Genomic DNA, 27493 nt, shown 5'->3' with positions numbered 1-27493 from the left:
AGGCCTGGTAGCAAATTCCTAATATGTCTGAAACACTGAATCACACTCCAGCAGTCCCAGCAAATGTGTAACTGCCTAGCAGGTGTGTAATCTGACTTCCAAAACTCTAACACTGGAGGTTATGGGCCTGTTCTTACAGGCAAGGGTAACATCAATTTTCGGCACTTCTGGGAAAATGAACATTTAGGATTTCCCTTTCCAAATCTTGTTGGCCATAAGACCTTCTCTTCAACCCACCTATTTATTACCCTGATTCTGCATCAATTCAAAATTGTGTGTGTAAATCACTGAGGCCAATGGCCAAACAGTTATCTTACTTGGGAAGAAGATATTCATGCCTCCTTTCAGATACCCACAGATAATACAAGCAATTCTCCAATGCCTACTACATGCCATGATGGTAATGAGAACCAGCCAGTACCACTTTCTTGAGAGTTAACTCCTTTTCATGATCTGTCCTTCCTTAAAAGACCACCTGTGCTCCTGTATCTCAACTCCAGTTCTCCTAAATGGGAGAAGGCAAGTGAGAGAGGATTGCAAGGACAAGTTTCTTAAAATTGTGCCTTTCATTAGGCTCAGGTCTCATGGTTTACTATTCTCTGAACTCAGAAGGTAGACTCTAACAGTTTGTTTTTCTCAGTTGTGGGCTACACTAGTCAATTCTGTGAAAACTAGTCAATTTCTGACTTGGCAATCCAATCTACCCGGATCCAAAATGTAATGTATTCTGTCATTAGAATTCCAAGGGTTTGTAAAGATCAACATTGCATCTGCTTCATGAGTCGGAACTAGACAGGGAGGGACAAGGGCACGAGGGGAAAAAAGAAGGTGTATTTCACTTGCTCTTACTCTGCAGACTCTTTGAATTTCATTGAGTGATAATCTCTCTTGCCATATTTTATTTTATTTATTTATAATTTTATTTATTTATTTGACAGACAGAGATCACAAGTAGGCAGAGAGGCAGGCAGAGAGAAAGGGAAGCAGGCTCCCCGCTGAGCAGAGAGCCCCATGCAGGGCTCTATCCTAGGACCCTGGGATCATGACCTGAGCCAAAGGCAGAGGCTTTAACCCACTGAGCCACCCAGGTGCCCCTCTCTTGCCATATTTTAAACTTTGCTTTATATTTTCTACAGGGTAATCTTTCTTGTGAAGAATTAAGTTATTTGGGGGAAAAGCTGGGAAGGCATTTTCAGAGCTTTCTCAAGCTTCCATGTTTAAAGAGTCGCTATGATGCTTGTAAAAAGAGATTCAAGAGTGCTATTCAAAGGGATCTGATATAGTGAGAGTAGGTGGAGAATAAGGTGGAAATAGAAATCTACTTTTAAAAATCAGCTTAAATATTTCTAATGAAGATTAACAGACTACAACTTAAGCAAAAAAGGGTTTGCTATGTTTCTAAATAAATTTCAGCATATTTTATGGAACACTGAAACTTTTAGTCTCAGTAAATTTAATGATCTCTCCAGAACTATATTCATAAAATTCTGCAGTTTTTTTCTTACATATGAACCAGAGTATTGTAGAAAAACGGTTTAAAAGTGTTAAAAAGAGAAAAGTTACAAACTTTTTTATGAGTATAACATAATTCCATATAAATAAAAATTTCCAATTAAAAATGATGCTTTCCCTAAAAATCACTGACAAACTGCTGCACTAAAAATAGTGTATTTTGAGAATCAGAAATAATAAATTCCAGGACATGAAAAATGCTGTTATTTAATGTAAGTCAATTACTAGAAGAAATGAAATCTGAAAATTTCGCAAAGTTGGGAACTTCTCAGCATAATGACATCTATTATATTTTAAACAAAGCTTGGCAACTCATGCATATTGTACGCATTAGGAAAACCTGCAGTAGAAGGCATTTGTTCTTGCCCCCCTACCTGACCCTCACCAGGCGTAGTTCCCTACACAAGAGTTTTGACAAATTTATAGGTATGATGGGTTAATGATCTGTGAAATACTTATTCAACAGTTTGAAACAATTTTCTTTTTAACTTTCTATTAACAGGTTTATCTTCTCTATTTCCTCATTTATTAGTCACTTGCTCTGTCTTTCTGTAGAACCAGTACTACCTTTGCTTTTTTGGTTCCATGTGTGGGAGTACATTGAGATGCTATGATAGATTAAAGAGAGAGAATTAGGAAACACTAGAGCTACTTTCCAGACCTGTTTGTTCAACCTTATACTACGTAATGCTATGGAACAAATTAAAAAAAAAATACATAAGTTTTGACTTTATCAACTTACTTTGTACACATTGTCTAATTTCATCCTCATAACATCTGAGGAGAGATAAGACAGGTAAAAATGGCCTCATTTACCTGAAAAGAAAAATGAAGCTAGAAAGATAATTAATTTCTGTTTCTTAAGTAATACTATGAACATGTTATATTAACTCTCATGTCTCTATCACTATGATTCCATATGTTTATATGTTTATATTTTTTATAGATCAGGAACACTTTTCCTTCTTTCAAAGTATACTGAAAGATATACAATGCACAACAGAGTACATAAATGCTTACCAGCTTCAACTGGGAAAGAATCAATATATTTCTCATGATAGTCTTTAATGGGAAGCAAACTGAAAACCACTGACAGTGCAAAAAGCATAATAATTCTGACTAGAATTTTTAGAATGGACAAAAGGATGCAGAACTCTAATTGAAATACAATGGCAGCTACTTTTTATTTACTTTTTAAACTGTGGAGCCAAGCTCTAGGTTCTAGGAATCCACAAAATATAAGATGGAGATTTTAGTGTCATATTTTTCTCCTTGAAGGTGAATATCAATTTAGATTATCTTCTCTGAGATATTTCACTTGGGGATGGGAAATAACTGAAAAGGAAATAAACCTCGCTTTGCTTTTTAGGAAATATACCAAAAGGCAGAAAAAGCAAGAGGCAGAATGTAAAATTAGAAAAATGGAATATTAAATTAGGAGAATGGCATAATATTCTGACTTCAGCACAGGGGTGGTACCTATGTATTTCCCAAGACCTAATCTGTATGAAGACTTTCTTAAAGATGGAATGGTCTGTAACAGCTATTTCAAGAGTTTCCAAAAGGATAATTCTCTACAGTGTTTTCTTTTGCCCTTTCAATTGGATAAATCAAAATATCTTTCTGAACATGTTTCAACTATTCTACTATAATATAAAAAAAATGTGAAACTTCTGTTTTTGACCTTTTCAACCAGAAGGTTCTGGAAGTATGAATATTGTTATTTCTTCACTTGATGAGGCATTTAGTTCAACAGAAAGATGTTATTTTGTCTTATTTCTCACCAAGGATTTATTGGGTTGAGATAGTGAAGCCTGGCAAGTTCACTTCTGCCCAGTGCAAGTTGAAGAGTTGAGTGATTCTTATTTTAGATCAATGAGCTTGCAGAAAACACAAATGGACAAGGGCATTCCAGGTATGTAAATACAGAAAAAAAATTACTTAAGACAGTGAAAATTTTTTCTTTTTTTTTACTTTTCAGTAACAAAAGAAATCTCTAACATATACCTTAAATGATCTCCCATAGATAGCCTGAACAAGACTCTGCTAGAACACTACTCTCAGAATAACATTTCAAATAAATTCACAATACAGGGATGTCACATCTTTGTGAAAGAAATCCTCCAAAGCACTGTTGTTCAAAATGTAGTATCACTTGGGAGCATGGTAGAAATGCAGATACTTATGCCATGGTCCAAACCTATAGGACCAGAATGTGCATTCATAAAATAAAGTTTATGAATGCAGATTTGCAAGAGGTTCTTATGTTAAATCTCCTGGAGAGAGACACTGGTCTAGGAAAAAAAATGCATTTTAGGATACATAATTTGATATACAGTTTAACTGAACCTCTATTACAGCACAACTAATTAGCAAGGTATTTTTGGAGTCATTTTGGAATGAATATCTGTTTTTGAATCTCTGACTGAAAGCCAAATCTACATAACATCAATTTATTTAGGTGATATCCTAATAATCCAATTTCTTTTATAGGGACTTCACACAGGACATATGTATACATGATTAAACTCAGTTTATGATGCATATTTCAAGTATAATAATAAATACGGCCATTGTAAGTATATATGCATTTATGTTGTGCTATGTTTTGGCTGATAGAAAAAAATGAATAAAATATACTTATCAATGTCAGAACTTGGTATACATATGACGTGTGATTATAGTGAAGTTTCTCAAAGGCAAGTAAATGTAATTAACAGTCAAAAACAAAGGTGAGAAAATGTTTCTATAGATGTTTAGATGCCTTGAAACAATTTTTCTCGAAAGGTGAACTTAAGACCAATACACTGGGATCACCTCAGTTACCTGTTCTCAGTGCAAATACTTAGGCTCCTCAACAAGCCTACCAAAGCAGTCTTTGTGTATGGGATGCCTGAACTCTGTTTTTTTACCTTCTTGCTGATTCCTAAGCATATTAAATTTGACAAACATTGACTAAAAAAATAAAACATATTTTATTGCTATATCATACAAAACAAACCTATGTTCTCGTCATTGATAGTTGGTTGAAAAAGAATTTTCTCAGCCAAAAAATGATCCAAATAGGTCTTTAAAATATCCCAGAATACCACTTCCAGAGACAAGCCATGATCTCTGCCCTCCATGAATTCTGATTCTTTCTAGTATTTTCACTTTACGAACTTTATGGGAATATACTGCTGTGTGAATTCCTACTGGGACAGACAGAGTATACTGCCTGACTTCTTTCCTTCTTAATGGCAGTCTCTCTTTCACAACCCTGCTTTCTTTCATTTGACTGAACACTACAGGAAATTTTTAGAGGTACAATACCCTCTTAGACCAAGTAGTTTTTAGAATTGGCACTTAAAAGGGGAGAGACTAAAACTATGGAAAACTATGGAAACTTGGTTTCAGTTACAACTTGTCTGCCAATTAATGTAACCTTGGGGAAGATCACTTAACCCTTCTCATCCCAAATTTGCAACATGTAACACCTAGACTAGAATATCCCAAATGTCCCCTCCACTTCTAGCACTAAGATTCTAAAAAAAAAAAAAGTATTGAAATCTTAATCATTAGAAATCATGTTTTAAATAAAGTAATTCTGTTAAGAAAATAGGGGTTGTTTTCTCTATGTTCTTAAAATATCTCACAAAAGAAAATTCTTTTAGGATGATTTATATTAGAAATTTTCAGTATAGACTTTTTCAGGTGTCTCCTTTTTAAGCAACATATTTATATCCAGTTACTGTTTGAGCTAGGTAACTAGTGGAAATTTCTCTGGAGCTGAAGGTGCTGAATTTCTCCAATAACCACATTTCTATTCACATGAAGTTCAAGGTTGCAACCTCACAGCTGTCTACCACAATATAAGGTTTACAGTGCATTTTTTTTGGTAATAATTACATATGCCTTCAGATTAAAAATCCCTCCAATAATTTGGGCATGGAGCTCTTCAAAGGACAAAATTTCAGCCAACTTTTCCATACATGAGGGAGACTGGGCTACAATTTTCCCATTTTATAAATAATTTATCATCTTTACTACCACTGCATTTTTATTACATAGTACAATTTGAGAAAGAGTTGCTTGTTTTCCAGTTCCCTAAAAGTTAATCGCAAGATTATTCTAAATTCTTTATTTAAAAGATGCCTAGAGACCTAGAAAACTCCTTACAACACTCTGGGGCTGCTGCTGCATGACCAGGACTGAGTTCCAGGGCCTTCCCTCAATCCCCCACCCCCATGACAACTCCACCATCATGGAAGACATGAAGGGACACAGCAACATGGAAATAGAGGGATTCACAGAGGAATCCAAGATCAACCCAGCAAGAATAAGCAGAATGACAGCAAAATGTTTACTGGAGGCTTGAGCTGGGATATAAGCAAGAAAGATCTGAATAAATATTTGTCTTGATTTAGGGAATTTATAGACTGTACAATTGGAACAGATGGAGTGACTGGAAGATCAAGAGAATTTGGATTTGTGGTTTCCAAAGATGCTGCTAGTGTTAATGAGGTTTTGGAACTGAAAGAACACAAACTTGATGGCAAATTGATAGACCTCAAAAGACCAAGATTTCAAAGGGAAAGAACTCTCCAAAAAGGTTTTTATGGGTGGACTGAGCCCACATACTTCTGAAGAACAAATTAGAGAATACTTTGGGGAGATTGAAAATATTGAACTTCCCATGGATACAAAAACAAACGGAAGAAGAGGATTTTGTTTTATCCCATAGACAAACGAAGAGCCAGTAAAGAGATTGTTAGAAAGCAGATATCATCAGGTTGGTTCTAAGAAGTGTGAAATCATAACTGCACCACACAAAGAGGTAGATAGGCAGCAACAGCAATAACAAAAAGGTGGAAGAGATGCTGCAGCTGGTGGACCAGGTGGTACTAGGGGTCATGGGTGAGGTCAGGGCCAAAACTGGAACCAGGGATTTAACAACAATTATGATCAAAGATATGGAAATTATAATAGTGCCTAAGATGGTGATCAAAACTATAGTGGCTATGGCGGCTACAACTATACTGGGTATAACTATGGGAACTATGGATATGGACAAGGATATGCAGACTACAGTGGCCAAAAGAGCACCTATGACAAGGCACTTGGAGGGGGTCACAATCACCAAAACATTTACCAGCCATATTAAAGGAGGACACTGGAGAAAATAGGAGGAGACTGCTAAAGTTAACCCAGCTTGCAAGAAGACATTGAAGATTGGTCTTCTGTTGATTTAAGATGATCATTTTGTAAAAGATTTTCTAGCGTACAGGACACAACTGTGTCTAACTGTATATGCTGCCAAGTAGTTTCCTTTTCTTTGTCTTTTGTTATCTGTGTTATGACTCAATTTGGATTTGTGTTCATACAAATTTTATTTGTATGATCTCATGTTAAACTTTAAATAAATGCTCCCTTATGTGACGGTAAAAAAAATTTTTTTAAAAGCTCCCTAGATAATCATTACAGGGTCTTTAGTGATTTACTGTCTTTATATGAGCATTCAAATTTATCTTTTTGCCTATATTTTGATAAGTTTGCCATATATAAAATATATCTACATATATTTATATTGCCATATATATAAACATATACATATATTGATATATATTTATTTATTCTCATTTAACTAATAACATTTTCTTTTTCTTTTTTTAAAGATTTTATTTATTTATTTGACAGAGGGAGATCACAAGTAGGCAGAGAAGCAGGCAGAGAGAGAGAGGAGGAAGCAGGCTCCCCGCTGAGCAGAGCCTGATGTGGGGCTGGATCCCAGGACCCTGGGATCATGACCTGAGCCGAAAGTAGAGGCTTTAACCCACTGAGCCACCCAGGCGCCCCTACTATTAACATTTTCATCGTGATTGGTTAGTCATGTTATCTAGTCTTGGGACTTCACAATTTTGCTCAAAAATGAATAATCATGGGCCTTTAGATGAGACTAAATGGAGACAGTTGGACTAGAAAGCATGGAGCCTTCTATGCAGGGGTTGTACTTGTGTGAGGGTCGCAGTTTCAACTTCTTGCCTCCGGTGGACAGTCTTTTCTTCTATATTTGCATATGTTTTAGAATCTTTTGGTTAACTTTTTGGTTAATCTTTTGGTTAACTCCTTCCTTCCTTGGGACTGCTGTGGCATTGGCTTACATGCTCAGCACTTGGGTTCTCAGCAATTTCTTTGTTACTAGCACAGAGTCTTCTATTTTTCTTGTAAGTCCAGAACATTATTTTAAACATTGCTCTGTGTTACCCAGTATTTCTAGCTTTTTGAAACAGAGACGTTTACTTTATCTTTTTATAAAGTATACATATAAAATTTTACATATATTTATACAAATTATGCATTTATATGTACACTAAAATGGAGAAAGATACACATAAACCTGTTTGAGCATGGATTCTCCAGGAGAAAATTTGAAGATAAACATGAGATGGTGACTGTATCTGAGATGTTACACTTCTACATTATTTAAACTGTTTATAAACAGGAATACTTATTGAAATTTTAACAAATTTTAAATATAATCAATGCAGGCATACAGTTTTATAAAATCAGACTATAAGCACACTGAAGAGGAAACGTTTGAATCTCCCAACTTAAAGACAATATTTTAATTCACAAAGAATGTAGAGATCATGATATACAATGTTTTCAGAACCGTGATTCATAGTTTTAAGAATTCTGGTGGAGACTAGGAAAGATCAGAGCTATAGATATTTGTTTTATTCCCTTTCAATTAGTATAACCCTATTTAAACTCCTCCTGCCCCAGGCCTTCTATCATGTACTACCTAAAGAACAAGATTATGGCTAAACTGGAGCTTGAAAATCATTTAGCTGGACCAGTGTTAGAAGATCCAGTTTTTCTCCTTGGTCTTACAGTTCTATTTACTTGGAAGACAAGATCTGTTTCCATGTGATATATATTTCTGAAGGTAGGACTATGTCCCCATATTGCTCCACAACAAACCCATGAATACATTTTATGAATGAACATTTTATGTGTTTATATTGTTGTGCTCATAAGTCTAATTTTTAAAAATTTTCTGACTTCAGTAATCATTTTAATAATTGTAAGTAGAAAGAATTGATCAAAACATTTTACATTTAATACATTTAGATAATTTGTAAATGTCTAAAGTTCAGATTAATTCGAAGTGACTCACTTAATGAAAATGGATGTTGGGTATTTTTCTCATCAATTTATATTTAGATGATAATTTATAAATGCTGAAATGAGTAAGCACCAAGAAACTTTTGAACATAAATAATTAAATGCAAATAAAATAATTTTTCCACAGCAAAGTCACTTAATACTTTAAACTTCTGATTTATATGCCAAGAAAAAAAAGAAAAGAAAAAAAAAACCCAACAAGGTTATTTATCATTAAAAATCATTTTAATGATCTCTCCACTGACAACTAGATTAAGTCTTCTTCAATTTTATTGAAAAAAATGCACTGGAAACCACCTGATATGCACATTGATTTGTTACATAGGGCTTAAAGTAAAATTAGACACCAGCATTTTTATTTGTTGCCTTTTTTTTCTCCTTTTGCATTCCATTAGTGTTTGAGGGAAGAGAAAAGTGATAAAAGAAGTCTTGAAAAGAAAATCTGATTCATGGGGATTCCCTCTTTTAATGACGTTAATTAAGTGTTTACATTTACTATTGAGAAAGGTTTTTGTTTGTTTTGTTTTCTGATGAATATACATGTGTCTTCCACATTTCTAATGTTCCTTCAGAGATTTTGTGTCTGAACTCCCCCTCCTGTGCACTCACACAAGCATACATGTGCATGCATGCGCGTGTGCAGACACACCTCCATCACATCCGGTTCAGAACTACATTTTATAATCCAGTAAACTTGTTACTTGACATTTAGAAGCTTATCCCCTTAATTTTGATTTTTATAATCAGCATTTCTGTTTCAGGTTTGCCCCTGTGAAGGATATAGTTTGCTCCCAAGAATTTACCACTCATATCTGCTTTCCTTAATTCCTGAAAATGCCTTTTGGTAAAGTTTTCATTTTAAAATCGTAATTGGGAGTGTTAAAAATAAAAGTACTCTTGCATTTAAGAACGATCTTATTTTATTTAAAGATGGAGTTAAAATTGGTTATTTTTTTTCTCTAGATGCTTATGACTTAAAGAGACGAATTAAATTTCTTGAATGTAAGTAAACTTCAAATTCAAACTTCAACATTACGCTGCCAATCATCTTCCAAATAATAGTGAAGAGGAATAAGGAATTTGTTTGGGTGTAGTGGGAGGCAAGAAAAGTGAATAGCAAAAGGGACTGCTAAGTGATGGTTTCTCACCATCCCTAGAAGGATTTAGTGATGCAAAGGTAGGAACATTCTTTTTTTTTTTTTTTTTTTAAGATTTTATTTATTTATTTGACAGACCGAGATCACAAGTAGGCAGAGATGCAGGCAGAGAAAGAGAGAGGGGGAAGCAGGCTCCCTGCTGAGCAGAGAGCCCGACGGGGGCTCGATCCCAGAACCCTGGAATCATGACCCGAGCCACAGGCAGAGGCTTTAACCCACTGAGCCACCCAGGCACCCCTAGGAACAGTCATTCTTACCATCTATGCATCATAACAAAAACGTGGTATACATATCTCTTGTTGGTTCTGTTTTGTTTCTTGTTTTTGTTTTCTAAAGAACTCTGACGAATGCATGGCTGTTCCCTGATTGTTTAGAGAAGTAAAAGTGCTCCTTCAGCTAGTTACATTATATGAAACAACCAAACCATTGGCATCCTTTTTGGAACCAGTTGGTTGCAGCCTTATAAATTTCTACAGGGTGGTAAGGTAATAATCTGCCATACTGATTAATCAAATTAAAGTTACACAGGTATTCAGGCACTGAATTATCCAAGAACTAGCGATGTAGTAATGAGTTTCAAGCGTATGGCAAAATTCAAATCAGCATTTACATATCAAACAAATAGTAGTGTTTAAATAAGAACTGCCAAATTGTTATTCATTTCATCTAGTTAGTTATTTTATAACTAAACTCCATAGGATTCAAATACTTTGGGTCACAAATGAGGAAATGAATTAAAAAAAAGACTCATTGCAAAATGTGATCTATTATAGGTAGCTCCTTAAGAGTGAGAAATGGTGTAATATAAATAGTTTGTGAAAATTAGCTGTAATTATTTTTGTATCCATGTACCTCCATTTGTAGTTCTTCCCACGAAAAAGTATTGTCTTTTTCCTGACCCCTTGAAGTTGGGCTTCAGTTTTCTCTCTCAAAACACTGACTACCAACTGAACAAGTTCTGGCTAGCCTATTGAGTAAAGAGTAATTCTTGGAGGAGAAATTAGTTGTCAATCCTGAGGGCTTCTTATGTCAGCCAACCCCAATTAACCTAGCAGCTGACCAAAGAAGCATGAGGGAGCACAGTTGAGATCACAATGGCCTGGCTGAGCCAAACACAAATTGCCAATCTATGGAATAGTATGATAAAATTTCTTTACTTTATTCCATTCCATTTTTGCTCAGTTTATTATATACTTATTATCAATGGCAATAGGTATCTGATATAGAGGGGATTTTTCCACTGACCTGGTAATATTATGCAGCCATAAAAAAGAATGAGATTATATCATTTGTGACAATATGGATGGACCTTAGGGTATTATGCCAAGAAAAGTAGACTGAGAAAGATAAATACCATATGATTTCTCTTGTAAGTGGAGTCTAAAAAACAAATTAATAAACAAAATTTAGAACCAGACCAATAAATACAGAGAACAAACTGACAATATTATGGCAACCTGTGTTATAAAATCTTTTTTTATCATCAAATAAGCTCATCTTTGATCACATTTTCTATAAGTTGCCTATTTTCTTTTATATGACTATATGGACTTTAAAATATGTTTCTTAACTACTATAAGTAGGAAAATTTCTTGCAGAATACATTCTTCATCCATTTTATCCATCTTAGCTTCTGTATCTATTTTTCTCAATGCCTCTATTGTGCTATAGTTTTTTTGCATGCTTCTCATACCTTTCAACAATCTGTTATATAAAGTTAATTCATTATTTAATTTGTAATTCAATTTATTACTAGAATTATCAGTTCAAATTAAGTTGTTCATTGTATATCCAGTCCTTCTAAACGCACAGGAATAGTGTGAGAGATGCCTTTTTCCTTTTAACCTCTGGTTAACAAGGGCTTTTTCTTATTACCAGGTCAGTGGAAAAATTCCCTCTACATCAGTTACATTTTGCCAGAGGGGAGGGAAGAGGAGGATGGGCAAAATGCGTGAAAGGTAGTGGGAGATACAGGCCTCCAGTTATGGAATGATTAAGTCATGGGAATAAAAGGCACAGCATAGGGAATATGGTCAATGATACTGTAATAGTGTTGTATGTGGCAAAGGGTAGCTACACTTGTGGTGAGCAGAGCATAAAATATAAACTGGTTGAATCACTATGTTGTACACTTAAAACTAATCTACTATTGTGTGTCAACTATACTCAAAAAGGAATTTAAAAAAGATATGGCATTGTTTTATGAGTGCCTTTAACATTGGGACTAATAACAGAAGGGATATTAAAATAGTTGTAGGATTTCAATTATAAAGCCTTCTAACATAACCATGGTAATATTCTTCTGGAAATTCTAATGGACTCCATATCAGATAAAAAAAATAAGAGTATAAATATTAGAAAGGAATAGAAATCATCATTTTCAGATAATATGATAAAATATTTAGAAACATTCGAGAACCAACAAATCAACTACTGTAATTAGCACAAAATTCAGTAAGGCAGCTGCATACAAATTACTATACCAAATTTTCTAACATTTATATATATAAATACAAACTAATTATAAAATATATTAAAAACCTCAAGGTAATATTAGGTGACATTAGATAGGCTCTGTTTTAAGTGCTTTCTATAACTCATAGTTCTTGTAATAAATATTCTTATTATCCTCAATTTGTAGGTGAAGAGACTGAGGCTCAGAGAATTAAATGGGCCATCACCACATAGCTATTCAGGTGGCAACAAGACCCTGAACCCAAGCTGACTGATTCTAGAATCTATTTCCTAAACATCCTATACTGTCCCCTCATCTCAACCACAGAGGCAACACAAAATATGCAATACCAAAGCCAAACTTAAGAACTTTTCAGGATTCATCAAGAAAAAATAAAGTGGTCATAAGAACATAACTGGAAACACAGAGGGAAGGCACCATATTACTTTTGTCTAATTTCCTATCCTTATAATTAGCACAGTGCTGGGAACATTTATTAAGCACTTAATAAATGTTAGTGGATATATAAACTGATATTTAATATTGCAGCAATGTAGGAAAAAAGCATTCTCATTTGCTGTTGGTTGGGTGTACATTTGCATAACTTTGTAAAGGAAAATTTTACATTAATGTTTGTAATCGGAAATGTGTGCACTCTTTAACCAGGAAATTCTCCATTTATAATTTTATTCTACACAAATATTCTACATTATGTAAGAATGCCTGGCAGCAAAGAACTGAAAACTTGATAAACTGTGCCTTAAAAACAGAGGTTTGTGTTTTCCACATATAATTGGACATAGCAATGTTTGCTGTTGGTGAAGCAGTTTCACGATCTACCTAGTTCTGAGGCTCTATCATTCTTTTCTGATGCCATTAGCATCTTGTGTCTTTCTCCCTCTACTTGTTTCTTTATGATTTCAATATGCCAAACTCAGCTGCAAGTAGCAAGTCTGGTTTACAGTGAGGAGGAAGGGAAAAGGACAGCAGCATTACACTGTCTTTTCACACCTGTCACTTCTTTTAGAGAGTAAGCTATCTTTCAAAGTAGCCGCTCATAGATTTATATGGTCTGTGTTTAGAAACGAGTTACTGAAAATGCAGCACTTGACCTGGCTTTCAGCTCCCAGCTGATACTGTCTACCAGGCTCTCACAATCAATGCCGGAATACATATGTAAAATAGCTAGCCCTGTGCTATCTATAGGATAAGAAAAAAGCTAGAAAAACATCTCAGTCATTAATGACAGGAGATCAATGAGCATATGGCCATATACAGAGAAGAAAGAAGAAGGAAAAGCAAGAGAAGCTGCTTAATCACATACTTTAGATATTGGGCGAAGCTTTGCAATAGCTCAATAGCTGACCTTTTTTTTTTAAAGTTATTTTCTTTTTTACTTTTTTTAAAGATTTTATTTATTTGACAGAGAGAGAATAGGCAGAGAGGTAGGCAGAGAGAGAGGAGGAAGCAGACCCCCTGCTGAGCAGAGAGCCCAATACCAGATCCATCCCAGGACCCTGGGATCATGACCTGAGCCGAAGGCAGAGGCTTTAACCCACTGAGCCACCCAGGTGCCTCCCCCCCCCCCTTTTTTTTTAAAGACTTTAGTTATTTGAGAGAGTAAGTAGGAGCAGGGGAAGGAGGAGGGGCAAAGAGAGAGGAAGAAGCAGATTCCCTACCGAGCAAGGAGCCCACTGAGAGGGAGCTTGGGCTCTATCCCAGGACTCTGTCATCATGACCTGAGCCCAAGGCAGATGCTTAACCAATTGAGCCACCCAGGTGCCTGCGGTAGCTGATCTTACCTCTTTGTTATGATGATAGAAAAAAAGCTAAAATTAGGAGAATACAGTAAGATATTAAAAAGCATAAATGATATTCTCATACTCATTGTGTTTTTAAAGTGTGCTATTTTCCATTAAATTTTAGCTCTCAAGACTGTAAACATCAAAAATATCTTGGAAGAATCTGGGAGCCAATATGGTCCAGCCCGTGGTATACTACACAAAGACACAGTGTCACAAGCTACTGAACATGGGGAACTAATACCACTAATTAAACACTGATACATATACTTATTTTTCTCTCATCTTCCATCTTCTTTACCCCAAAATTATTATTATTTTTTTTTTTTGGCTAGCTGGGATTTTTAGGTTAACAAGCTTGCCTGTCTATTTGCATTTTCAAGTTTTAATCAGCAGTATTTATTACTTCAATATTTACAAACTAAAAAGAACAAAAAAACCAGTGTTCCATTGCTGCTTAAAAAAGAGTAAAGTTTTTCTTCCCGTCTATAAATATTCCAACCCAAACTGAACTAGTCATAGAAAGATAGATTCCTAAGTCCATATTTTAGCATCATAAATTGATGGTAATCTGAGGCATGGTCCATTAGATGTGATTTATGCTTCTCATTAAATATAGCTATAACAATATTTTTTTGAAAGAACAGTTAATAGTAAACAAGTTTACTCTGATGGAATTTAGATTCTCTATAAATAACACTTCTATGGAACTTCAGCACTTCTGTTTCTGTAATGCTAATTAGTAGACCAACTCATGGTATGTTTTGAAATATCTAACAAACAACTTGTTTAATATTCTTTGTCACAAACTAAAGCAATGCAAAGAAGTTATAAAAAGCTGTATAAAATCTCATTAAAATCCTGAAATCAAAAGAGTCTAGGTTTGAGAGAAACACAAACAAATGTTTCTGAAATATAACATTTTCTTTTCTTTTCTTTTTAATGAATAACACGATCTTAACAGTAGTCATGCCCGAAAATTGTGGTATTTTCCACAAGGAAAATTTAGCTGACTACAGAGTCATACTAACATTGTGTGGTATATTACATTATGATTCAGAAAATATTCATCCTCCGTGGCCCCTTCTATGGGAATATTTTATTTCTCCACCCCAAGGATGTTGCATTTGGCTACGTGACTCACTTTGGCCAAAAGAATGCTAGGGGCTATGACATATGGATACATCCAAGCATATGGATACATCTGTCCTTGAAGGATAGGTTTGTTCTCTCTTATGCTCCCACCCACAGACATGAGAATTTCACTTCCTCAATAAGGTATGATCTTTCAGTTTGGATCTAAATATCAATTTAGAGCTAACACATCTTGGAGGCAAACCTAACTGAACCACTACAGCTTAGCAGAGTCAAGCCAAGATGCAGTTGATCTATAAACCCAAAAGAAGTGGCTGTGCCTTTAAACCACTTATTTTCTAGGTTGCTTATTATGCAGCATTGCTACAACCAAAAGATAACTTACACATATGGTTAGAATCCCAGGCTGGTGAGTAAGGGGAACATATATAGTCAAAATCACTTGGAAATTTTTCAACCTTTTATTCTGAAAATGTTTTTAGGAATAAAAATTAAAACACATTGTAGTTTGCGTAAATACCCCTATAATATGTCCAGAAAGTGTACATTTCAAAAATATATAAAATAATGTGTATGCAAACTATAATTTTATACCACTACATTTCAAACATCAGAAATGCACATCCTATGGAAGAAACATAGTGAAAATAATTGAGGAGTAGCATGACTTCTGTGTCATTAATACTCATGGATATGCATTCATCTAGTGGGATTGCCTCCCTAATAAATGGCTATTTTCCTATTTTTTTCTTGCCTGAGTGTGCATCAAAACTCCTCTAAATAACTCTATACTCAACATGAGATCAATATACACGAACTAATATTTTCATGTTTTTTGAATCTTATTTAAAAATATGTACACATTCAAGTATGTAATCATAGTTTTATTAAATGGCATTACTGCCAAGAATTATAATCCACATGTAACTCAATTTTAGATTTTATTCCTAAAAATATTTTTTGGTCGTATTTCATAGTGATCTGTGTACACAATATAATTTCAATCAAAAGCACAATATGATATTTCATGAAACTATTAAGATGATTCTGATGTTTTTATAAGGATCAAGAATAAGAAGAGAACAGACCTAAGAATAAATAAGTCACTCAAAACGAGCAAGGTGCTGGTAGAGGGTCTCCTTATAGGATATAATGATATGATAAAGATCCAGTAGGAAAAAGTGGTATTGGCACAAAGCAATACAATAGTAAATGGCCTAAAACCAAACTGTTTCATATATGTAAATTTGATTCAACAGAGAATCCACTGTAGATCAGAAGGAAAGGATGAATTATTCAATAAATTTTGCTGGGTGAATTGGTTATCCATAAGGAAAAAAAAGTAATTTCAATCTCTGTATATTTTGTCATACAACTAGATGGATAGAGGAAAAAATATGGAAGATATTGTATATAGTGTTTATATAGAGAGGAAAAATATGGAAGATAATTTTTTAGTGTTTATAAGAAAATATAACATTTTAATGACAAAATTATAATAAAAAATATCAACCCAGGCGATGTAAGCTAAACAATTTCCAGAGCTCAAACAGGTCACAGAGATATTTAAGCTCCAGCCAGGCAAAGATGGGAGTGGAGATTCTTTTTTTTTTTTTTTTTTTAAGATTTTATTTATTTATCAGGAGTGGAGATTCTTATCAATCACCCAAGACATTCCATAGAGCAAAGGCACACATATATCAAACATTAGTAAGCAGAGATACACTACCACAGAAGTAAAGCTAGGGCAGGGACAGATCTGGAGTAGCTTTATTCTAGGAGAAATTTTTGCCATGCATCACCTTTGCACCCAGAGTTTATTATCCCCAAAGATACTCAAGGAAACTCTATGCACATTTCTGAAGCTCTTTTCCTGCATAGCTTCCTCTTTGGGAGAACACTGTCTGACAACATCCAGCCCCCTGAGCCAACTTTGGCTGTGATCTCAGGTTTTCTCACCTCAACAGCACCACCACCTGGAATTCCCCTCCACTGTAGTCTGGAGTTGCTCCTACCAAAAAAACCAGGGCAGTCACTGGGCCCACTTCAACTGACATCTTTCCTTCTCAGATCACAGTACTTCACAGACCAATGCCCAAAAAAAGTTTGTTTCACATTCTTCCTACAGTTTTCCAACTGTTTCTGGTGGTAGAGAAAACTAAATTTTTACAATGATTATTTCCTCTGAAGGAAAATTAAGGTGAAGAGGGGAGTTTTATGTAACCCATCTAATAATAGTTATTTGATGATGGGTTTATGGATGTATTTTTATTTTCAAAACTCCTATATAATATACATAAACACACACATACTTATATACTGTTTTATCAAATATTACAAAATGTGAAAGACTAGAGGCAGGATAACAAGTTTGATGATTACCATCTATGGGAGAGATAACACTCATTTGGACAGCCTAATGAAGGTGGTGGTGTTGCATACAATGACATTCATGACCTACTTTAAGGGCAGAGTTTCAAAATTGGCCAGTAGGGTGTGGAGAAAGAGTTTAGAGAAAGGTAACTATAGGCTTCTGCCCCTGAGAAATAGGGTTAATGTTAGTGTTTCTGCAAATTTATGAAAGATTGAGCAATGCACAGATTTGAAAAGGGAATCAATCAATACTTGGATTTTGACATAGGAGTTTGACATGCTCATAAGACTGTAAAGTAGAGATACAGTAGAGATCTATTGAGTGAGGTTGGGGTAAAGTATTAATTTGAAGCATTTGTGCATAAATGTGATTTCAACCTAAACACCTAGAGAACATCATCTAAGGAATAAGAATAATGATGTAGTCAGAACTCTTGTGCACTATTCCATACAGAGTTTCTATAGGGTAAGGAGTTAGGAAAACAAAAACAAAAACAAAATCCTGAAAAGCAGAGGACCATATAGAAGAAAAACTTGGAGAACGTGATACATTGTAAGTTTTTTTTTTTTTTTTTTTTTTTTAAGATTTTATTTATTTATTTGAGAGAGAGTGACAGAGAGAGAGCGCACAAGCCAGGGGAAGAGGTAGAGGGGAAAAGCAGACTCCCCACTGAGCAGGGAATTCAATGTGGGACTGGACCACAGAACCACAGGATCATGGCCTGAGCTGAAGGCAGATGCTTAAATGACTAAGCCATCCAGCCACGCAAAACACCGGAAATTTGGAGGGAGAAAAGAAGTTGCTAAGCAGTTATCTCAGAAAATAGGTAATGAGGAAAGATGAGGAAAATAAATAAACTAGATCCCATTCTATGCCAGTCATTTTGGGGGGGGGGGGGGAGGAAGCCAAATAAGGCATTTGACTGAAGTGCCAAACCTGTTTAAATGTGATAATAGAGTCAGTAAGACAAGACAAAAATTGAGTGTTTTGGAACCACGTAATTTATTACGTATATTAGAATTTAAGTTTGTAAACATAATAATTTATCGCTGATGGTGCTTACATTTATTTATTTATCATCTGGAGCTTTGTAAAGAAGCCAATTATTCACAGAGACAGGCTCCATGCATTATTATATAACTTTTTCGTTATAATGTGACTTTGTGAAATGGAGTCAGTCATTCAGATTGTCAACTTATTCACCAACATAAAATCTATTTCCCTTGGTAGTGCTAATAATAACACAACAGTGCTCCTAAGGAGACAAACAGATTGTGCAAAGTCATTTACTTCTGCCTCCATTAAAGAATGCTGTAACAACTGTTATCTCCTACCTGAAATACCCCAAAGGAAAAGTTTTAATTTTAAAGTCTAAAACAACAGTCCATCTTTTTAAATCCACACAGAGGGGTATTGTTCATGCTCTCAAGGAGCCTCTTTATTTTGGCTTACTGGAACAATGAACAAACAAATTTATGAATTTCCAAATAAACTTCATTTCTTTCACTGGTTAATCTATATGGCTATTTGAAATGTTCATCACAACAAACAATAAGAGGGCCTTGTTCTAAGCAAGTAGAAATTTACTTTCACTCATAGTGTTACATTCATTGCAATTAACATGCTAGGTTTTTAGCACTTTTTGTGTTTTAAAGGCTGCTTAATGGGGTGACCTTATAAAGACTTAAAAATCAAAAGGGAAGAATGACATAAAAGATGGTGAGCTCCTTGAGGAGCCTGGGTGACTCAGTGGGTTAAGCCTCTGCCTTTGGCTCAGGTCATGATCTCAGGGTCCTTGGATGGAGCCCTCCATCCGGCTCCCTGCTTAGGAGGCAGTCTGCTTCTCTCTCTCCCCTGCCCCTTTACCGTGCTTGTGTTCTGTTTCTCCCTCATTCTTTCTCTCAAATAAATAAATAAAATCTTAAAAAAAAAAATAAAAAAAGATTGTGAGCTCCTGAAAGAAAAATAAATAAAAGACAGGACAGCTGAAGCAACTAGAAACAAAAGCTCAGAATCTCATGCCTGACTGGTGAAGGTCTTTCCCAATCAAAGCCAAGGAGAGGTGACTATTTTTTCAAATGTACAGACACCAACGCAAAGTGACAAAGAACATGAAAATTTGGAAAACACGATAAAATGGATGAAATAAATCTCTATTTACCAAGCCTAAAAAATTAGATATCTAGGAGTTATTGACAAAGAGTTTAAAATATGTATCAAGCTCAGTGATTTACAAGGGAACAGTGATTAAAATACCAAATAAAATTAAGAAAATGATATATGAACAAAATGACAATATTGATAAAAAGAACCAATTAAAAAGAACCAAGCAGAAATTCTGTTTTATCTTCTATGAAATGATAACCAAAAGAGAACAAGGGTGACTGTATTTATCAGACAAAATAGACTTTAAGTTAAAATTTCTCACAAACAACAAAGAAGACTGTTATATAACTATGAAAGAGCCAATTCATCCAGAATATATCATATATATGTATACATATGATATACATATATGTATATGTATATCATATACATGTACACACCAGCATCTAAGCAACAAGTTCATAAAGCAAACATTCACATATCTGGAGGGAGAAACAGATAGCAATACAGTAATAGTAAGAAATTATTACCTTATTTCCAACAGTAGATAGCACTTTCAGATAGAAAATAAATATAGAGGGGCACCTGGGTGGCTCAGTGGGTTAAGCCTCTGCATTCGGCTCGGGTCTTGATTTCAGGGTCCTGGGATTGAGCCCCGCATCGGGCTCTCTGTTCAGCAGGGAGCCTGCTTTCCTCTCTCTCTCTCCCTGCTTCTCCGCCTACTTGTGATCTCTCTCTCTCTCTCTCTCTGTGTTAAATAAATAAATAAATAAACAAAATCTTTAAAAATATAAAAAAAAAAAGAAAGAAAATAAATATAGAACAGTGAACCTGAACAACCTCACAGCCAAATAGACCTGATAGATATATACAGATTATTCTACCCAACAGCAGCAGGATACACATTCTTCTCAAATGCCTATGGAACATTCTCTGACAGATCACATGTTACATTACAAAATAAGTTGAAATAAATTTATGATTGAAATACCAAGCATCTTTTCTGACCACAATAGAATGAATCTATACATCAGGGATGCCTGGGTGGCTCAGTCAGCTAAGAGTCTGCCTTTGGCTTGGGTCATGATCCCAGGGTTTTGGGATCTAGACCAGCATCAGGCTCCTTGCTCAGCAGGGAGTTTGCTTCTCCCTCTGCCTGTCACTCCCCCTACTTGTGCGTTCTCTTTCTCTCTCTCTGACAAATAAATAAATCAAATCAAATCAAATAAGCAAAAGAAAAGAGAAGAAAAGAAAAGAAAGAAACTAGACATCAATAACAGAAGGAAAACCGGCAAAGTCACCAGTATATAGAAATTAAGCAGTACACTTTTCAGCAACAATTATGCTAGTATAGTTCGGCCAGAACCTTGATTTTAGGTCCTCAAGACCCATGTCAGTTTTTCACTCATAGAACTGTGAGATGAACGTTTGTTTTAAGCCACCAAATCTGTGACAATTTGTTACAGCAGTAAAAGTAAAGTAGTACAGAGTTATTATCCACTCATTCCCACATTCCCATGTTACAGAAAATTTCTCTAGTGAACCTGACATAGTACCTTTCCGCACTCAGAATCTTCACTATATAAAAACTGGGAAAACTCCCATGATTTATTAGGTCCCATATAGGATAGGATATTTTATTTAAGAGTTTTGTTAGGAAAATGGTATGTTCTTTTTAAGAGCTTTAACTTTCAAATTTCCTATGTATTAGAAAATAAAAACAATAGTAAGATTTCTTGTTCTAAAAATCAATGTATCAGAGAATGGAGTACATAATTCCATTTTGGCAAATCCTCTAGCCAAAATCCACTGAGCCTTCCTATTACCAAAATAGGTCCTTGTGGGCTTTTTGCAGATGCTTATGCATATGGTATGTATATAACATACTGAGAACCTCAGAAGCAGCTTTTGGAACCATTCCATATAAAAATGGATGACTGTATATTCCATGTTTAAGGCTCATACCCAAGACCTTCACTTATACCTTTATTCAATCACTATAGGACATTGCAGCTGGTGGGGGAAAAAAAATGGAACTTTATCATTGCATAATGTCTTGCATGATAATACTTCATGGGTTTATACCAAAATGTAGAATCACTGAAAATAATGTATGGCATAACATGCTTTAGAAAGTCATCAAGCAGTTTAGAAGAATAAGATCGATAGGAAACCAGTGCAATCTTCCTACTGCATGGGAGAATTTCCAATTGCTAGGCTCCTACATCTTGGACAACTTCTCTCTAGCTCTTATAGTACCTGATAGTCAGTAGCACCCACCACTGTCAGCGTTCATCAACAACTCTTTCGGAGAGCCTCTGATAAGTTATATACCCTTGAACCACTTTCTGTCACAACATAAATGTGAACTTGCATCAGTTTGCACTGGTACGGCACCACAGTAACTTCTCTCTCAGTGAGTCATGTTTGTACCTTCAGCATCGCTGTCTAGATCTCAGCATGGAATAGGGAGCTCTTCCTTGGGCATTCTCCAAGCCCTAGTGTAGTGAATGCTCTTTAAATCTGCTGTTTCTGTATCCTTTAGCTTTTCTTTACTTCTTCCTAGTCAATTCATTATTACTCTAGTTCCCTGTTAATATTAACAATTCTATATACATATATATTGTATATATTCTATTTTATGTGTGTATATCTATACACACACACAATTCTCTTTATGTGTGTGTGTGTGTGCGTGTGTGTGTGTATAGAGTTTCTGTTTCAATCGGACCAGAACTAAAAAAAAAATCATCCCAGTGGTTAGCATACCCTAGAGGCTCTACTAACATGAATCAAACAAGTAAACAGATGAATGAGGAATGCTTACTACTTTTCAAACCACCAGTGGAGGGGATGGGGAAAAGCAACAACAACAACAGCAGCAACAACAACAACAACAGCAACAAATCTTTCAGGCATGATTAGGAATGGTTCATTGACAGTTTGGGCAATGTAGAATTTTGTACAAATCTCATAGCTATTTTTGCAATAGAACCAAGGAAATCAGAGACTGATAACATCATTACTACATAATGCTTCTTTTTAGCTAGACTTGGCAATAATCTCAGTTGATTTGTGAGTAGAACTGCTACCAGCTAAAAAGCTGGCATGAAAAGTTATACCTTGGGGAGGATCATCTTAAGTTCTAGATTAAAACCACTATTCCAGTGCAATCACTGAAACTGATCTGGGGGAGAAGATGGTTATTTAACTACACCCAACAAATTATGTTCAAATAAGTTTTTGTTGATTTTTTTTTTCCTGTGCTATTTGAAGCACAAAATCAACTTCTGTTCAGAATTTCTGAAGTATCCAGCTAGTTGGCTTTAACCACAAAGTTGTCTGGGCATCTAGATGCCTCCTGATATTTCCAAATGAATGGAACATGTTTGCATACTTGTTCACCACAGGCTCATGGAAAGAGAGGAATCTCTAGCCTCTCAGAGTTAAATGCTTTGCTCTTCAATGTCATTTTGCAGAATAGTACATTTTGGAAGTTCTGTATCTAACTGTATTGAACAGTGATTGATCAAGGTATATCCCATCAGTTTATTTATAAATATTTAAAGGTAACATTTTCCAAATAAAATGACAAGATTCAAGACAAACACAAGAGAAAATGATGAGACAAATGTGCTGTGTATTGAAAATAAAAGGAGATGAATTCTCCAGTATATTAAAGACTGACAGGTAGTGTCAATAGTTAAATTCATATGATTATCACAGAACAAATTGCAATAAAGTAATGACTGAAGTTGCTGAGGCCTAAACTTTGAAATTGTTGATGGCTTTTATTTCATATCTTTCTTTTTTTTTAATTTATTTCTTTTCAGCTTAACAGAATTCATTGTTTATGCACCACACCCAGTGCCCCCTGCAATACGTGCCCTCCATAATACTCACCACCTGGCTCCCCTAACTTCCCACCCCAGCCCCTTCTAAACTCTCAGATTGTTTTTCAGAGTCCATAATCTCTCATGGTTCATCTCATCTTCCAATTTCCCTCAACTCCCTTCTCCTCTCCATCTCCCCAGGTCCTCCGTGTTATTGGTTATGCTCCACAAACAAGTGAAACCATATGATAATTGACTCTCTCTGCTTGACTTATTTCACTCAGCATAATCTCTTCCAAGTCCCATCCATGTTGATAAAAAAGTTGGGTATTCATCCTTTCTGATGGCGGCATAATACTCCATAGTGTATATGGACCACATCTTCCTTATCCATTTGTCCATTGAAGGGCATCTTGGTTCTTTCCACAGTTTGGCGACCATGGCCATTGCTGCTATAAACATTGCGGTACAGATAGCCCTTCTTTTCACTACATCTGTATCTTTGGGGTATCTTTCCCTTTTTCTTTTCAGGTTTTTTTGTTTTGTCTTGTTTTGTTTTCTTTTTCTGAGAGAGAGAGCAGGGAAAAAGGTAGAAGAAGAGAGAAAATCTTAAGCAGGTTCCAGACAGCACAGAGCTGGACACGGGGCTCCACATGGGCCTCGATCTCTGAATCTTAAGATCATGACCTGAGTTGGACGCTAAACAAGCTAAGCCACCCAAGTGCCCCTACTTTTTCAGTTTTATGTTAGCTTGCTGTTAACAGGTTTCCTTCCCTATCAAAGGGCAGAGAACTCCTATGAAAACTTCCATAAGCAAAAATGGCATAAAGCAAAGAAGCAGTTACCACTAATTTATATGGAAAAAAACATCCTCAGATCTCCAAAAATAATCTCTCCTAGGTTTTTCTGATACGTTAGGACACATCTTACTAAAGGATACACAAGAGAAATTGAGATAAAGCACAGGTGCTCATAGACACAGTTCAAAGCTATGGCAGCTTGATGCCGAGATACTGAGCGCAGTTCCTAGAGAAAGAGCTTGGGAGAACCACACTCACTGCTCAGGGCACACACTGTCTCTATAATAGCTCACTGAAAAACAAACACTGACCTCTATTTTTGCATTTCCTCTTTTTTCATAAAAGCAAACTTCTCTTTGGATTTCTTTGGTTGGCAAAAAAGAAAAAAAAAGTACTAATGTAAGCCTTTTGCGAATGTGAAGTGGCATAATAGGAACTTTCAAAAAGTAGGGAAGAGCTTTGTAGAGCTTACTGTTTTCCATTGTCTTGGGACATTACTAACAGTTCAATATGAAATATGACATCTACTGGTTAAAGTTTTCTAAAAAGAATCTAAAGGGAAAAACATGAAGACCTTGAGAATGTTTGGGGGGGAAGAGATCAAAGAAGAGAGGAAAAGAAAAGTGGAGCTATAAAAGAAAAGAAAAGAACTGCATTTCTAATTAAGAGCTGACATCATGCAGGATGCTTCTACAATTGAAAATAATCTAAGATCTTTGCATGTTTTTTGTTTTTAAGTTACATATCTTAGACATATGGAGAATCAGAGACATACATTAAAACATAGTAGTGAACTGGCTTTTGTTGTGTATAGTTCCTCATTCCCATTAAGATGGGATTGAAATAAGTATTTTCTTTCTCAGGGAACGGAATTTTTGTCAGTGAGTCAATCAAAATTTGTATAAATTCAGAGGAGGACATTCCTCATTAAATGTACAATGTACAATTTACATTCATATTTTAGGAAAGTACTCAATTTGTTACTACCAAAGATATCTTTTGAAAGGCTAAGATACATAACCTTTATGTTCACTCTTACAACTACATTATGGCAAGTAAGAATGTAAGAGGAGATTATTACCAAAAAATGTTATTCAAGATGCAGAAATATATATACATACATATATATATATATATATATATATATATATATATACACACACATACATACATACATATAATGATTTACAAAGTTCTGACCCAAGTAAAGTCTAGAAATTTTTTCTCTCATCATTACTTTCAACTATGATCATTAAATCTCTATTTCCTGACCTACAAAATATATATCTGGATGATCTCATAGATTACTCTCTCATATTAAATATTAAAAAACAATTGTTTAAAAAACACCAGTGTCACTGTTGATTTAGTCCTATGCAATCATTCCCCTCAGGCATACCCAGCTGGTTTCTTACAGTAGCTGGAGTACAAAAATAGCATTGGTCACTTTTTCACTTCTCTTCTTGCTACCCTAGCACATAGCATAGGAAGAGGGTAGGTATCGTGGTCTAATTCTGAGATATAGTCTTCCTCTCTGTTTTGAAGATTCTTACCACTCTGGGATTGAGGTTGAGAAGAGTAATGTAAGAGGCAGGTAACTTCATTTAAAATCTGTTCATTTTGCTTTACTAACAAGGTATCTGTTTTCACTCCTGCTTGTTTTGCTTATGTCTCCTTCTAGTGGCTTCAGCCCACAATAATCATGAATTTCTAGGAACCATGTTTAGCTTTACTCTGTTTCTTCTCTCTGTGGGAAGCTTTTTTTAATGGAGCAGTTCTTTCTAAATACAGCTTGAGGAGTAGTCCATTATAAACCATCTCTGGGCTGTGTGCCACTTTTACTGGTACAACATTCTCATGAGCCATCTCTAACCCCAGACCCAAAAAATGGAGCCAAAGGACCACTAAGTAGTTCTCACTGCCTTCTTCCCAGAGATGCCATAGAGTCTCCTTGTTTCTCTGCTTTAGGTTTCTATCTCAAGCTACATTGCCTTAAAAAAAAAAAAAAAAAAAAAAAAAGTCACTAAACATGGAGTCTAGGAACATGTGGTGTCAGGTTACCCAAAAATCTCTCTTATAGTAGCCTAAGTAAGATTCTGAAATTCAATGCTCACTTATTTTCCAGTAAGACAATGAGATACCAGTCTCCTACCTTACAGAAACCTCCAATTTCTCTGTCTCTAAGGTAAATCCCTACCTATAAATTCTTACTCTGCTTGGTGAGGAAAGAATCTCACTTCTTTCCCAAATAGGCAGTGTAAATAAAACCATTTTATTTCTCATCAGTGGTTATTTAAACTTTCTCTCTTTTCTCCCCTCCCTACTGTTTTGATTACATACCTCAGTGGGAGTGGGATAGATTAGGAGAGTGAGGAGAAAAGGAGTTCACTGTGAAAGACAGGGTTTAGTCTGGTTTTGTAAGCCCTGGGAGATAGTGTCTGGTTCCTTTTTTGAGTGGACTCTTAAAAATTATGTGACATTGAGTATTCATTGCTTATGACTATGGACTTTAATGCTATTTTACACGGCATCAGGAAAATTTACCACAATACCCTGCCACATACATATCCCTTCAACTTATGTTAGGTTAAACATTTTTTAAATGTGTAACTTCTGTTGTTCCTGGTCCCTACGCTGTCTTCCCTGCCTTGGTGAGTGGTAACATCACTTTACAGTTTTTCTGGGCCAGTTTAGAATTATCAACACTTCCAATTTTCTTATACTGCATGTCAAAAGTAATCAGCAGATATTCTCAGCTGTACCTTGACAGTGTCCAGAAACTGAAGATTTCCAACATGGAGTATCTGTCCTACACTGGTTTAAGCTATCTTTAACTCTGTTCTGAATTACTGGAATAGCCTCCTAACCAGCATGGTTGCTGAAGCTCTAGATTTCCGTCCATCAGCCAATTCTCAGCAAAGCAGATAAGAGTAATTCTTTCAAAATGTAAATCTCATATTTTACTTCATTCATGTATTTTCAAAATCCTCTAGGGATTTCCCATGTAATTCAGAGTGAATCTAAAGCCATTAGAGTCTGTCTCCCTACCCTACTTAGCACTTTGTTATTCCTTAAATGGTTGGCACATTCTAGCTTCAGGACGTTTGCACTAACTCATCTTTGGCTTGGAATTTTATCTCCACGAATATGTACATAACAGCCTCCAATATCAGCATCAATATGAAACCATTC

General features: G+C 35.4%; 1 pseudogene across 1 annotated transcript; it reads left to right on the top strand.

Annotated features, from left to right (window-relative positions):
* Positions 1-5746: 5746 nt before the first annotated feature.
* On the top strand, positions 5747-6655 carry LOC308345999 (heterogeneous nuclear ribonucleoprotein D-like; annotated as a pseudogene). Its single transcript has one exon. The product of its transcript is annotated as a heterogeneous nuclear ribonucleoprotein D-like (transcript).
* The last annotated feature ends 20838 nt before the right edge of the window (positions 6656-27493 follow it).

Source organism: Martes martes (assembly GCF_963455335.1).
Source record: "Martes martes genome assembly, chromosome: 7".
Taxonomy (NCBI): domain Eukaryota; kingdom Metazoa; phylum Chordata; class Mammalia; order Carnivora; family Mustelidae; genus Martes; species Martes martes.
Note: the sequence above shows the minus strand (reverse complement) of the source record. Positions and strands in the feature narration are given on the sequence as shown.